Source organism: Danio rerio, chromosome 14, assembly GCF_052040795.2.
Source record: "Danio rerio strain M-AB ecotype USA chromosome 14, GRCz13ab, whole genome shotgun sequence".
NCBI classification, from domain to species: domain Eukaryota; kingdom Metazoa; phylum Chordata; class Actinopteri; order Cypriniformes; family Danionidae; genus Danio; species Danio rerio.
The window spans coordinates 36908661-36923032 of record NC_141034.1 but is presented as its reverse complement, the minus strand read 5'-3'; the positions used below and the strand labels follow the sequence as shown (position 1 = coordinate 36923032).

The 14372-nt window shown below is 30.3% G+C and overlaps 1 long non-coding RNA gene across 31 annotated transcripts in view; it reads left to right on the top strand.

The window, feature by feature from the left end:
• Nucleotides 1–14372, top strand: part of si:ch211-143l19.3 — a 117732-nt gene that overhangs the window by 47051 nt on the left and 56309 nt on the right. For 27 of the 31 annotated variants that reach the window (XR_015507667.1, XR_015507668.1, XR_015507665.1 and 24 more), the window contains 2 exons: nt 13643–13698; nt 14034–14066. This is a non-coding gene — a long non-coding RNA (si:ch211-143l19.3). The remainder of the gene's footprint in view (nt 1–13642; nt 13699–14033; nt 14067–14372) is intronic. The other 4 variants (XR_015507669.1, XR_015507672.1, XR_015507680.1 and 1 more) reach the window with 1 other exon arrangement.

The window sequence follows — 14372 nt, the reverse complement described above, 5'->3', positions numbered from 1 at the left end:
CCTGTCTATAACCCAGCCTCTCCAAGATGGGACTGGGTGGAGTGTGAGTGTCACTAGGGCAGATGGCACCAATTTAAGGACATATAACTCGGAAGCTTTGAAAGAAGAAAACAAAACCCTGACATTTTCCTTTGGGTAAATGTTGAATTCAATCCAGTCTCATGAGAAAATGTAATTACTTTCAGAGGAAACAAAACAACTAAAACTCAGTTATAAACCTAACAATATATGAGTATATGTGTTTCGCATGGCTTCCAGGTCTGCGACATTAAAATACTGACAAAAAAAATCAACTGACATTTAAAAGTAGCCCAATACCATTCAGGGAAGGGAAATTGGAGTGCTTCCCCTGTGTCAAAATTGTTTCATTTATTAAAGTAATAGTTCATCCAAAAATGAAAATTCACTTACTATTTACTTGCCCTCAATTGGTTCCAAACCTCTTTGAGTTTCTTTATTCTGTTGAACTCAAAAAAAGATATTTTGAAGAAAGCTAAAAACCTGTAAACATTGACTTCCATAGCAAAAGCAAACAGAAGACAATGGTTACAGGTTTTTAGCTTTCTTCAGAATATCTTTGTTTGTGTTCAACTGATGAAAAAAGCTCAAACAGGTTTGGAATAAGTAAAGGTTGAGTAAATGATGACAGAAATTTTAATTTTGAGGTGATTTATCTCTTTAACTGTGGGTGAAAACTTTGAAAGTGATATTATTCTTGTTATCACGATGGATCGCATAGTTTAAGGCTACATTGAAAAAAAATTGTCAAAGATGATTCCTTGGATTTACTAAAGTTTTTTTTTAAGTTAAGTGGTTGTAAACAATTTATTTTTGCTAAGTTTAATCAAACAAATAAAGTTGAACATTACTAAATTGAATTTGTTTAAATTCAACACAAATTGTTTGCAACAATTTTTCAGTAATCCTTTTTTTCAGTATAGAAGACTTAAAACTGTGCTATTTTGGTTTGACGTTTACTTTTATAAAAGTAGATGCCACATACATTTCTTCATAACAATAGTGCAAATTTGGTTGGCTTAAAGGAAAAACTGACATAATTCAATTGTCATTTTGTTACAATAGTGGGACCTTTTAATTAACAGTTTACATATTTTATGTTTACTGTTTATTTATGGATGTGAATTGCATTGTGGGATGTTGATCTCTGCACTGTCGACTTTTGATCTTGAAAATTCAACTTTGCAATTTAACAGTGACTTTTATTGACATTTTAGTAGTTTGATAATGCATAAGAAATCATATATAGAAAAACAAGTGTGTAAAATAACAGAAAAGGTTCTGGCAGCTTACTACAAGGTTTTTGTAGCATAATATGGCCTCAGGGAAATGAAGCATTTACTGAAGTGCACCAGAATTATCTGGATGATTCTTGCCTTTTTGAATATTTTATATTCATTTATACTATTTTTTTTCCTGGTGTACTGCTTTTTACACTCTATAAAGAAGGGAAGTTTTTAATTACAGGGCAATAGTGATACTTATCAGTTTATCAGGAGAATATAATTTAGATCTCTTTAACTAATTGAATTTGTTCACAGATTTTTCATGCAACTGAATTGAAACAGCTATTGTTGTGATCTTTTTCACACTCTAAAGGAGACTTGTGAGATTACTTGTGAGATTGTTTATTAATGGTTATGAATTGCATTATAGGACCTTAATCTCTGCTCTGTCCACTTTTGATCTTGAAAATTTAACTCTGCAGTTTAACAAAGTGACTTTTATTGATATTTTACTAGTTTAATAATGTATAAGAATTAAGAAATGTGTCTGTAAAGCATATGTACTAGCAGTTTATTAGCAAGTTTTTTGTAGCGTAATATACGACACCATCCCAGACTAAATATCACTTTAAACTATTAAAAGTGTTATTAAAGGTAACTTTTTCAAACTGTTCAAGTTTAAATGTTGTTCAAACAAAGATCAAGGCAGTTAGTTAGTTAATTTATATTGCACATTATTTACAACACAACATTGCCTAAAGTGCTGAACACAATCAATACTAATTAAAACAAGTTATATAGCACGCACTTAATAACTAAAACACATGACAAACCCTTCAACATTAAAAATGTTAAAATGCTAAAGAACGAAGATGCAGTTTCCGAAAATATTTAAAAACTTATAAAGTTGGAGCCTGTCTAATGTGGGGTGGAAGCTTGTTCCAGTATTTTGGTGTGATAACAACAATCAACAAATCAACAAAAGCAAAAGCCCGCTAGCATAATGCAATTCAAATAAACAGGGAAAAATAAAAACACGAATTACATAAATCACAAAATACGGAAAACTGTTAACTTAACAGTAACTGTTAACTTATGTTAACTTATGATATTTTTTTAGCGTGTAATGTCAGTTACATTTCTTCATTTTCTTTTATAAATTTTTTCTTGTGGCCTTAAGGGGAAATAAAGCATTTACTGAAGTGCACTTCAGCATAATTTGGATACTTTTTGTCTTTTTGAATATTTTAAAATCAAACGTACTAGTTTTCTTCTAGTTTACTGCTTTTCCACAATCTATAAAGCAGGGAAGAATTGATTTCAGAGCAATAGTAATGTTTGACAACAGTATTATAAAAATATAATTTAGCTCTTCTCTAAAACTCTAAAGGAGACTTGTGAGATTACTTGTGAGAATACTTGTTTATTTATGGGTGTGAATTGGATTATAGGACCTTGATCTCTGGTCTGTCGACATTTGATCTTGAAAATTCACCTTTCAGTTTAACAAAGTGACTTTTATTGACATTTTACTAGTTTAATAATGTATTAGAAATAATATATAAAGAAATTAATCTGTAAAATAACAGAAAATGTACTGGCAGCGTATTGCACAGTTTTTGTAGCATAATATGTTCATAAAAGTTACTTTTTCAAACTTTTCAAGATTAAAAGTTGTTGTACGAAAGATCAGGGTAGTTAGGTCATTTATTTAAACAGCACTTTTTTTCTTTTTTTTTTTTACAACACAACGTTGCACAAAGTGCTGAACACAATCAATACTAACTAAAATAAGTATACAGCACGTACATAATAACTAAAACACATGACAAACCCTTCAACATTAAAAATGTTCAAATGCTAAAAAACAAAGATGCAGTTTCAGAAAATATTTAAAAACTTATAAAGTTGGAGGGTGACTAATGTGGGGTGGAAGCTTGTTCCAGTATTTTGGGGCGATAACAACAAAAGCAAAAGCCTGGTAGCATAATGCAATTTAAATAAACAGGGAAAAATAAAAACATGAATCACAAAATACGGAAAACTGCTAATTTACGGATATTTTAGAGTGTAATGTCAGGTTCATTGCTTCATTTTAATTTATAATTTTTTTCTTGTGGCCTCATGCTGGGGAAATAAAGCATTTACCGAAGTGCACTTCAGCATTATCTGGATACTTTTGCCTTTTTTGAATATTTTAAATTCATACATACTAGTTTTTACTGTACAGTTTTTTTTCACAATCTATAAAAGCAGGGAAGTTTTTGATTTCAGAGCAATAGTGATGTTTGGCAACAGGAAAATATATTTGACCTCTCTTCAACTTATTGGATTTTTTCACAAATGCTTCATGCAACTGAATAGAAGCAGCTATTGTTGAGATCTCATCTAAAGCTCTGAAGGAGACTTGTGAGATTACTAGCGTCAAAACCTAAAAGTTGAAAAGTCTTAATTAGCTCAGTATTTAAAGAAACATCTCATTATGCATTCTTATGGAAACTTTGAACTAGATCTTTAGACTCTTCATGTTTTGGTAAACAGGAGAACATGTTGAGGAGTGATTCCCAACCTATATGTGCAGCGACAGTGAAAGCAGTTAGGAAAGTAGAGACAATACATGCAGTCCAGAGTAGTTTATGGGATGGGGGAGGGCTGAGAAAAAGGGGTGATGAGGCCTCTCATCTAGGCCACAGATATTGATTAGTGTAGGTTGGGTCATCAAGAAGAAACAGGGATTGACAGATGAACAATGGTCTTATGCCTGCGTGATAACTCCTTGTCATGTCTGTAATGTCAGAGGTTTGAGCAGTAGGTACATTAGTCCAACTAACCAGAGTTCTCTCTTTTATCATCTGTGTTATTGGTGAATGTCTTCACTCAGGTGAACATCTTGTAGTTCTCCAAGTGCATGGAATTAAGAGGCCATGCAGAAGTGCCTCACTTGTGTATTGATTAGTTGCCATTGTCAGTCAGTCAGTTCTCTGAGAGACGTGCATTTGTGCGCCGAAGGCTCGTATTAGAGCATGTCTGGAGGGGTGTAAAAATGTAACGCTTGTTTCTTTTTAGTAATGGGGTCCCACTTCAGTTTCTTTCACATAATTTTCAATAGGGAAGATGATTCAATCAATAAAATGTTTATGAGCCTCAATATTTGTGGTATTTTTGTGTTTAGCGATAATGGTGGTGGTAAAGTGAACTGCAGCCAGCAACTTATTTCTCATCTTTGCAGTCTTACAAATGTAGATAAGAGACTGAACTTGACTCAAATAAACTTGTAGTAATCATTTTTTTTTATTTGATTGATTGAAGTTAAAAGATGTTAAAAATACCTTTGCAAATCTTGTCCGTGATGCAGAGACAGCGATATTAGCTGAATGTTCAAATATTTGCTACACTCTTTCCTGTGAACTATTCTGTGAACTGATCATGGGGATATGAACGTGTTTGCACAAGATCAGCATTTGTGCAATAATATATATATATATATATATATATATATATATATATATATATATATATATATATATATATATATATATATATAATTGTTAGCCCTTTTTCTTTTTCAAATGTTTTTCCAAATGCTTTATAACAGAGAGAATATTTTGGTCAATACATTTTAATACAAAATGTTTTATAATTAATTAATTAATAATAACTTAAATAAAATAATAAAAACTTTATAAAAATTACACGCTATGAATAATTTATTAAGCATTAGCAAATAGTGATTTCATTATCTTTTAAGCATTTACTCTAAATTAATCAACATAAATAAGCAGTTTATAACTGGAGCTCTAAAGGTTCTGTTCTTGCTTTAAAAGCACATGTGTAGTATGTTTTCAAATACTTTGTTAATGATTTAATTTTTATTGCTAAATTAAATATTGCATTATTTACAAACCAGTTATTTAAGCATAGTTGGTGCTTTTTAAAGATTGTTTAGAATGCATAAGTAAAGAATTAATGAACTTCAAATTACTATTCAAACTATTTAAATACCAATAGTAAATTTGTATGTTAAAAATGCTTTATTAAGTCAACTTCATCCAGTTTTGTGACCTAATCCCTTATATAATTCCTTATGAATCCCTTATAAATTACAATTAAAGGCTCTGTTACTAAACAAGAAAAAATAAAATAAACCACTTTATTAATTTCTATTCATTTGAAGATACTCAAATGAAACAGTATTAAATAAAAAACAAATCTTTGCAACCTTATGTAAAATAAAATTACTGTACAGTTTAAACTTCACTAAATAACTTTGAAATGTTTTATAATAATATTTTGTTAAATTTTTATGTTGTTGTTTTTTCCGATTTTATGTTATATTTTAACACTCCTATTATTCGACAATGATTAAACTTTACAGTAATTTTGTTTTTTAGATGAGATTGCAATGAGCCTTCATTTGTCATTTATAAAGGATATATAAAGCATAGTCTTCACTTTAGATTAGGTTACAAAACTGGAAGAAGTTGTGTTAATAAAGCATTTATTAACATACATAGTAACCATAATAAGGTATATAAATGTTAATCATTCACAAATTATTAAAGTACAGTTGTTAAGCACATCATATACTTATAAGTCAAGAATAGAGCATTTGTAGCTGTATTTATAAACTGCTTACTACTGTTTTTTAATGTAGAGTTAATGCTTAACAAATAATGAATTACATTTATGTGAAGGCTTATTAAATGATTCATAGTGTGTAGTTACTATAAAGTGTTACCTTGATTTCTTTTGTCATTGCCATGATGATGACAGTACATAATTTCTTTTTTAGTTATTTTGCAGGATACTAGTATTTAGCTTAAGGTGCAATGTACAGGCAAGTTACTTACTAGGTTACTTATGCAAGTCATAGGACAACAGTAGTTTATTCTATAGCAAATTAAAAAATCTTAAAATGTCCAATATTATTCACCTTAAATATATATTTTTATTCCAGCCAAACTAAAAGAAAGAAGACTTTCTCCACAGAAAATAATTTAGAAAAATTGTAAAAATGCTTCGACTCTTTTAAACATCACTTGCAAAATACTTGAACAATAATTTTAAAAATTCACAGAAGGCTAATAATTTTGCTGTCAGCTGTATATTTATAAATAAGGTAGGACATTTCGGGAAAGTCTTGTTTGTTTTTGTTGTTTTTTTTTACAATCTGTTTACACATTGGTAAGAAAACCATATAATAAATGAAAAGTGTTATAGGGCCACTTTTTTAGCAAAAAAAGCACCCCGTTATGTGAATAGAAAGAAAAACGTCTTTTGTGTTTCTCAGGACAAAGTCGGACAGATTTGGAATAACAAAAAGGCGAGTAAATAATGACAAAATTGTAATTTTTTTGAGTGCATTATCCCTTAAATTCACTCTTGACGTGAATCACAAAAGCATAAGGAATTCCATTTAGCCCATAATACATCCAAATCTATCAAAAGACAGATGCTTAGTTGCGTTTGCTTTGCTGTTTCATGTCAAAGTCAGTCACCCAAGTATTGTCTCCTGCTTTTAAGTACAACACTCTTGTTTAGTCTTTAGTGTCTTGATCTCAATTGCATAATATGATACATTTTGAAATGCTTTAAAGAGACTCGCATACATCAACAGAGTTATTATTTTGTCCACTTCAGCTTGTCACTCACAGCGGCACTCCAGCGTGAATTACAGAAAGATCAGTAGCTGCTTGCAAGTGTAAGAAGGAACATCAGCTAATGAGTAAGATAACAGAAAATAAACACGGCAGTCCTACCGTTTTCCCTCTCTTGTGAACACTGATGTGCCTACAGGCTTTGCTTGTCAAAGTAGTAATACAGGGCTTTAAAGCTTAGTAAAGAACCCTGTTTCATGGGAAAACTTTAAACTGCGAATTAAGGGTATATTAGTTAAGGTGCATATTTTTACTGTTGCTACGTCAGTACTATTTATTTTGATAATGTACATTGTCAGGTTTTTTGTTTTGGAAATCTTTTTCTTTTACTTTACAACATTCCAAAGTAAAATATCATGTTTTCATTTATATTACTCCAATATTTATTAAAAGTATAGCTACATTTGCAATCAGAATTATTAGCCCCCCTGTTTATTTTTCCCCCCATTTCTGTTTAATGGAGAGATTTTTTCAACACATTTTTAAACATAACAGTTTTAATTACTCATTTCTAATAACTGATGTGTTTTATCTTTGCCATGATGACAGTAAATAATATTTTACTTGATATTTTTCATGACACTTCTATACAGCTTAAAGTGACATTTAAACTAGGTACTTAGGTTAAACTAGGCCTAACTAGGCTAATTAAGTTAACTTGGCAGGATAGGGTAATTAGGCAAGTTATCGTATAACCATGGTTTGTTCTGTAGACAATCAAAAATAAATAGCTTAAAGGGGCTAATAATTTTGACCTTAAAATGGCTTTTAAAAAATTAAAAGCTGCTTTTGTTCTAGCCGGAATAAAGCAATGATACTTTCTCCAGAAGAAAAAATATTATCAGACATACTGTGAAAATTTAATTGCTGTTAAACATCATAATTTGGGAAATATTTAAAGGGAGTTTAATAATTCTGATTGCAACTGTAAGTAAATAGTAATTTTGAATGTGAGTCTCGTCAGACTCTCAGAGATTTGATTCCTAATCTAAATTTTAAGATTTGTTGTTGTAACGAGTGTTGGGGAAAGTTACTTTTAAAAGTAAAACATTACAATATTGAATTGCTCCCCCAAAAAGTGACTAGTTGCATTTCTTAGTTACATGTTATAGTAAGTAATGTGCATCGCTACTTTTAAGTAATTTTTGCATTTTTTTTTATTACTCGATTGAGGCTGAGGACTTGTTTTTTTTTCTTTCTTTTGGAGCTTTGCAATTAACAACACACTGCATAACCTACACCTACATTTTCCCTTAAAAAAAAAAAAATATATATATATATATATATATATATATATATATATATAAAAAAATTATATTTTAGGATATTGTTATCTCAGAACTTTCTTACCCCAGAGTTATAAATGCCAAATGTATGTTTTCAAATGTAATTGAAAGTTTAAAGTAATGTTTGCTACTTTTGTACAATTTGTCTTAAGTAAAATCACTGTCCATTGAGTAAATCTCCTTTTCCTTTTCTTCAATGCGTTTAAAATAATGAACACATTCTCTCATTGACTGCACGATTCATTGTGACTAATTTTAATTCAGCAATGTATTTTTTAAAGTTCATTAAGTAAAATAAAAAGTATCTCTAATATTATTTTTTTTACTTTTAAAAGTAATGTGTTACTTGTTAGAATCTGATATTATTATGTAACTCGCGTTACTTGTAATGAGTCACCCCCAACACTATAACACGTGTAAATTTAGATTGTATTGTTGTATCACGTTTAGGTCACAACTGTCAGCTGTTTGTGAAGTGTCAGGTTTTTTAACCCACTGTATGAAAAGCTTAAATGTGGACATATCTATGAATATCTGTTCATGTTTTTAAAATGTGAAGACAGTTGGCTTTATTTTAAAATTTGTTAAAATATCAAAAACTGATCTCCATTGATTTCCAGTAGCACAAAAGAGACATTGTTTTTTGTAACACATGTAACACTATTTGTAACAAAATGTAACACATTTTGTCCTTTGTTACCTTGTCAGATATTATGTTACCTCTGAAATTAAGGAACACTTTTCACTTTTCAAAAGGTACACTTTTCTACACTGTGAAAAAATATATGATCAATTAGTCCTGACAGCATATGTGTTTAAGTTATTGTAACTAAGGTATTCATGTCCTATCTTTTATGTTAGACAAGCTTATAAGTGAAGTCAGTTTAACATAATATAAGTTCAATGGACTCGTAAGCTTCATTTAATTCAGCCTAAAAATTAAAAGCAACCAGGATTTTTTTACAGTGTACTTTTTAGGTAATATGTAACTTAAAAAGGTACCACCCCAGTGACAGCTTTTGTACCTTGTGTGTGGTATGTTTGTACACATATTTAGTATTTTTGTATTAATTTTGTATTCATATGTGTTTATTCATACTACGTATATTTTACTTTGTTATTTTCACTTTCATGTACACTCGACTTATCATTAAACATAAATAGGCCCACACAGAATCCACAGATATTCAGCCTATCATTGATTCTATTAATTTTGTTGTGTGTAAATGTGTGTAAATGTATATTTATTCAGTTTTTGAATTAATTTCAGTAAGATTACTGACTAACATGAAAACGTTCACATGATTTATATACAATAAAGTTTGTAAAGTAATATTTTTTGTTTTTTAGTAGATATATGCTCGATATATTAAATGAGAGATTTGCTTTGTTTACCAAATTAATAGATTCAATAGGATTTGCATTGAAAACATTAAATAAAAGCTAAAAATGTCTTATTTTTATACGTTTATAAATATATTTTTTAATTATTTTTTATTCAGTTATTCAGTTAAGATACACCCAAAATCATTCTATATAAATTTGTAGATTTTTTGCAATATTCTGTGCAGAAATAGCAAAATTTTTCACAGATTCTGTCTGGCCCTAATTATAATGTGAAAATCTCATTAGTTTTTGTAATGTAATGTAAAAGTGTATTAAAATCAACAAGGTTGTTAAAGCCCAAGCAAATTAACTCAATAATTTTCTTGCTTTGATGCAAGTAAATATGAGAAGGAAAACTTTAGCTGAAGTTATATTTCCTGCATCACTCTAAAATCTTCTATATAAGTCAAATCGAGAGTTAAAGCACTTTTGTTGCACCTCCAAAATGCACACTTTTTCTTGTCCCACAAGTAGAACAACGAAAAAGTTCATTCGCATCCCTCCCTGTCCAAAACCCCCGGCAAATATCACACCTCGGATGCATAAACATGGCTGAGCTCCACACATGGAGCCACGCAGGGGGCCCGTCCTGCTATAGAGGCGCGCTGTGACACCAATCACCAATGATGGCAGGCCCCTTTGTCATGCTAACGGGAATTGCCTCTTCTCTTATTCAAATGCTCTCCTTCTCTTCCCTTCATCCCTCTCTCCTTTTCTCCCATGTAAATCCATACTTAGCAAAGTCTCCGTCCCGAGAAGCGTTGATCGGTGGGCCTCTCTCTGGGGGTCAGCGTGGCCCTCGCAGCGCCGGGCTGTTTCCATGCCCAGCCGAGCGCATTTCATATTCAAATGGCCCCAATCAGGCCTGTGACCCACGGGGGGCGTCTTTACAGCCCGGGCCTCGGGTCAACGGGTCAAGATGCTGATTTAATAGCCCGGGCCGATGGGAGAAAAAAAGGGGAAAGGAGTGATATAGTGACTGAGCGAGTCATGAAAAAGCATTTTTCTTAAGTTGTCTTGTAAACGCAGGTTGTGCGGCGGATGTTGTCTGTTCACCTGACTGCTCAACACTTGTTTGTGTTAAGAGTGGGACCGGGTGAAAGTCAACAGTCTTCAAGGTGTATATACATGTATATGTATGTGAGGAATTATTATTTTTAAGGTTAAGCAAATTATATGTAAAATTAATTAGTTATTTAGTTATTATATTAAAATTATTTTAATCCTGAACTATGAGCCTATTATTATTATTATTATTATTATTTTGTTATAATATTATTTTCTTTCCAAATTAAAAGTATTATAAAAGCACAAAACCTAATTAAAATATTGAATAATAATAATAAACAAATATTCTTGAAATATTTTGATGAATTACTATTATGGTTGTTGTTAATAAATTTGACGGAAAATATATTAAATTATATAATCCACATTAATATGATCACTGTTGTTTAATTAAGGAAAATAAATATTATATTATCCATATAAATAGTAGAATTATTGTTGTTGATAACAATTAACAATAATGATTAATATGATTAATTGTAATTTTTAACATTTTTATTTTGAACTTGAGAGAAAAGCTTAAAATAGCTTAAATGAACAGTAATAATAATAATAATAATAATAATAATTACTCGAGGAACACTTTATTATTATAATATTATGATTATTTGAAATTTTTATCATTTTTATTTTGAACTTGAGGGAGAAACTTAGAATAGCTTAAATGAACAGTAATAATAATAATAATAATAATAATAATAACAGATATTATAATAATAATAATAATAATAGTAATAATAATAAAAATGTAATAAGTTATAATTTCTTATGTGTTGACTACAATTTCCTTTTCCAGTTCATTCATTTTTTTTTATGAATTTCTGTGAGCTTGGAGACCTACATAAAGATTTATCTGCTTCACTATATTGAGACTTAGTTAAAGCCAGAGAGGTGCTGGATCAGTGGTTTTCACAGGACTCCACATTAGACGCCAGAGGCCAAATCAGCACATGTCAGACATGCACTAAATAAAGGCAAGCAAACATTTCATTTTATTCAGTGTTCACATGCGAAGAGTGTCTCCAGAATAATTAGCACATGACATTCAACCTACACAGACATAGCAGCTCTATGTAATTTGTTGCGAACACACCTGTCGAGACATGAAGAACAAGATGCTCAAGTAAGATTGGCCTTCAACCCCTGATCTTACTGTCACCCTGACACATCCTACAGCACAACACTACATGACAGCTAAAGAAAAACGACTTATTGTGTCACTAAATCACTCCTTTCCCTTTTTCTCACAATATTTTATGTTTTAATTTATTATGATCACAAAATCTTAATACACAAAAAATACTAATACTACTAACACTTCCCTTCTTAGACTTTACAGACCTGAAACTTGCCTATAGCACTTATTCATTGTTGCTCTTAGTTGTGTAAATTGCTTCCTTGTCCTCATTTGTAAGTCGCTTTGGATAAAAGCGTCTGATAAATGACTAAATGTAAATGTAAATGTAAATAATAATACTAATAGTAGTGTATAAATCAGAATTATATTAATAATATTATTAATTAATTGTTTATGTTTTTATAATCATTCTATTTTAAAGGTAAAACCCAAAATAATCCAAATGTTTACCTTCAAAATGAAAAAAGTAAAAAGAATATGAACATAAAAAAATTAAAAATGCACAATCAAATTATTACAACAATGAAATGTTCCTGAATTATGCAGTTCTTTTAATATTATCGTTATTCAAATAATTTTACTTCATAGTTGTCAAATTTAGACAATTATTAACATAAACTTAAAACAAAATTAAATAAAACAATTTGATATATATACAATAGAATATAAATATACTGAATTTTCCCTATAAATGGGTCAACAGAATCAAAAACATTCTGGCGGTTCATTCGTCTTTAGATCGGGAGTTGTTGGTGTTTGGCTTTGGTCTGTTGAGATGTAAAAGAGGCCAGTGTGAGTGTGTGTGTGTGAAGCCGCTTCACCGACTGACAGCAGGATCAGAGTGGAGGATTTGAGAGAGGCCCAGTCGCCAATGATGTGTGTGTAACACCAAGGGAATTAAAGATAGATGGACTTTGCTTGAAGTTGGCTAGAAGAGTTTTAGCACAGTCTTTAGTGAACACAGCTGTGTCAGTAGCCGGGCCTCCATTCTAATGTGAAGGATCGCACAAAAAAGAAAATCCAAAATTCAAATTAGGTGCATGCGTTTCTATCAAGTTTTTAGAGACGCTTGTGGTAACATTCATAACAAAGAAACCCGAAAATGCTACATCAATGGCAACAGCCATAAAATTTGTTATATATTCAATACATTAGAATTTATTTGGCCAATATGTTTTTTTTTTCTTCACAAGTAAAAATTAACCTCAAGCAAGTACAATGTCTGGTGATTTCAAAAAGGAACAGTTCATACAAAAATTAAAATGTACATTGGGTCAATGAAGATACATATATATATATATATATATATATATATATATATATATATATATATATATATATATATATATATATATATATATATATATATATATATAATAAACAAATAAAAGGTACTGCCATCATAATTACTTTTCAGCGGATGCATTTGTACATCAAGTTACATTGTGTTACATTGTAGTTACCTCAAATTACAGTGGGGATAGGTTAAGTAACCTTTAAATATGTTGTAATACTTTTCCACCTCTTCAGAAAAATATCAGTGTTTATTTGTAGACATGCAGTCATTTTTTCCATTATATGTAATGTTAATTTGTAAGTACAAGTTCGCTTTCAGTACAAAAAACCTAAAATAATATTTTTAGAATCGAAAAAGTGGGTCAATTTTGTCCCAAAAGCAGTAATAATAAAAATATTGAAATAATATACTTAATACAACAGTAGTACTCTGATAATAGTATACTTAAATTAACTTAAATTACACTTTATTGTAGAATGTCAAATATACTTATTTTGTTGTAAGTTGAAGGAAGTTTATTAAAGTTTTTTAAAGTTTATTTAAAGTTCTTTTCTTTCTACCTACAGATGAATTTGTTCCAATATACAGAAGCCTGAACAAAATTTGACATCAGCAACAAAAGGTTTGTCTGTTTTCCTTTTCTTAACAACATTTTTTTCTTTTGACATTATAACATTAAGATTAAATAAAATGAAAATACTTCTGACTGTCTGAAATGCATGTGGTGATTTTTTAAATATATACTATGTTTTGTACTGCATTTGAAACAAAAGCTTTTCTTCATACTTTAATTTGTTTAGTTATTAACAAGTCTGAAGTAAATTTGGCATCATCAACAAACAATATGTCTGCATTAAAAAAAAGCAATTATATGTTGAGCATTTAACACATTATTTGTTTGTATTTTTTTTTTTTGACTGATCTCAGAATTAAACTCTGCTCATCGTTTGATTTCAGTTTGTTCACCAGTTTCGAAGCCCTGCTCATCAGGTACATGTTTTTATGACTGCCAATCTGCTCGCTATAATGACTAGAAAGATGTTCTTAATAGGCCTTTAGTTCTCCACGAGCAGCACACTGAGGATTTAATGCAGTTTGACAGAGCTCAGGGGATTTGTGCTTCCCGAGTGTCAGAGGGCTTTGTGTCGACCCTTCTGATGGCAGGAGAATCACTGAACACTCAGCAGACGAGAGTCTCATATCACTCATTCAGAGCCCAAAACAACCACACTAATGCCCTTTTCTTACCAACACTGTTTTTCTTTTGACATTATAACATTAAGATCATGAATATAA